General features: G+C 35.7%; 1 long non-coding RNA gene across 1 annotated transcript; it reads right to left on the minus strand.

Moving 5' to 3' along the window:
• Window positions 1–422: 422 nt before the first annotated feature.
• LOC103461304 (uncharacterized) lies at window positions 423–1,704 on the minus strand. The gene is made up of 4 exons (XR_533091.2): window positions 1,662–1,704; window positions 1,552–1,577; window positions 1,417–1,462; window positions 423–926 (listed from the first exon to the last, which is right to left on the minus strand). It is a non-coding gene; the product is annotated as an uncharacterized LOC103461304 (long non-coding RNA).

A 1,704-nucleotide genomic window follows, 5' to 3' on the forward strand; every position in this document is an offset into this window, starting at 1 on the left:
TTCCATTCAGTCAAGAAGTAGGTAGGGAAGGAGACATATTTTAATCAGTTTTTATTTTCAGAGTATTAAAATATCTCATAGAAAGAACATTGTTCTTCTCAATAATTAATTGAAAAAGCTTTACTGCAGTATTTTCTGTGCTATTTTATTGCTAGTAACTAACTGTTACTTTCAGTCATTATAAAAATGTTATGTCAAATATAAATGTAACTTCACAATTTGATGCCTTAAATTGGGTTTCTATCTCTTTAAGAAGCTCCTGCTCTTTCCAACACTCCGTCTTCAGCACATCATCACAACAATGTTTAATTATCCCATTTGCAACTGTTCTGAGGTGCTTTTCACTGAGAAACAGTTCACATAATAAGCTCAGCAGGTCACTATGGTGAAGTAACTTTGTGATAATAAAAGCATGACGTTATTGAAAATAAAGGAAATTTATTATGTACAAAGTTATCCACTCATGCCTTTTTATCTGTAAATAAGAAAACACAACAACAAAAACTGTAATATTAGATGTTCAGGTTTTTTTTAAGGTTTTCAGAAGACCTAAAAACATATTAGCAATATTAAAATTTTATGTCAGGTTCCTGTGGATAAAGTCACTGATGAGATTCTGAGTATACAGGTTTCTTACAAAACTGTACAAAAGACTTAGTTTTGTTTCACATGAAGTCATTGATTTACTGTTGGAGGACTTTGCCCTGCAGTCGGCAGGTTGCTGGTTCTATCCTGGCTCCACCTGCCTCTGTCGTCGTGTCCTTGGGCAGGACAGTTCATCTGCCTCGCCTGCTGGTGGTCAGAGGACCTGGTGACGCTGATGCATAGCAGGCTCACTTCTGTCAGACTTGAAACCATCAGCTTGTGTGTGTGAATGACTGGCTGTAGCGTGAAGCGCTTTGGTGTCCTCTGATCTTGATAAACCGCTGTACAAGTACAAGCCAGTTACTGTCTATTACCTAATCTAATCATTCAGGGTTACAGTCACAGATCTAATACTTTGATAATAAACAGTCAAATTCTATAACTTTTTCTCCTGTGCAGTGTGATGGATGTAGAGTGATGACCATGGATGGTGGAGAAGGGAGTTTGAGTTTTTGCTGTTCTTTCTGATCACTGTAAAAATGACGACTCAGAATCTAGTTTGGTTCAACTCAGACCCTGAATCATTTGATCTACAGTGATCAGTGATTGTCATCCAAGTGTTTAGCTTGGGGTTTCTTGCACTGTACATAGAAAATTTTAAAAAAGGCACCAAATCAATTAAATACTGATGGAAACATCCAGAACAGCAGCTCAAGCAGAATCAGATCAGTTTGATTTCATTCCTTAGAGASAAAACTCTGTTTTTCAGAACAATGCCCAGAAAAACCATCGGTCCGATATTATTCAAGTAAAGAACAATGTTCTTCTTACCTGGCATATTGAAAGCGACTTCCTCTTCTGCTTCTCCTGCTTTGCCCTTTTATGTAGAAAAGACAAATTATTTGGTMAAATAAATTTTGACATCAMTATATATTCACATTACAGTTCAGTTATAAACCTACTTACCCCTTGTTGTTGGTTTGTACAACTGTCTGTTAAAAACAAAATGTTACAATTATTAAAACAGTAATTCTTTTTAGAATGCTAATATTTTCATTTGCATTTATTCATCTCACTTGGTTTTGTATTTTTGTGATATATCCAGAAACCAACACCACC

This window comes from Poecilia reticulata, unplaced genomic scaffold, assembly GCF_000633615.1.
Source record: "Poecilia reticulata strain Guanapo unplaced genomic scaffold, Guppy_female_1.0+MT scaffold_992, whole genome shotgun sequence".
In the NCBI taxonomy this organism is placed as follows: domain Eukaryota; kingdom Metazoa; phylum Chordata; class Actinopteri; order Cyprinodontiformes; family Poeciliidae; genus Poecilia; species Poecilia reticulata.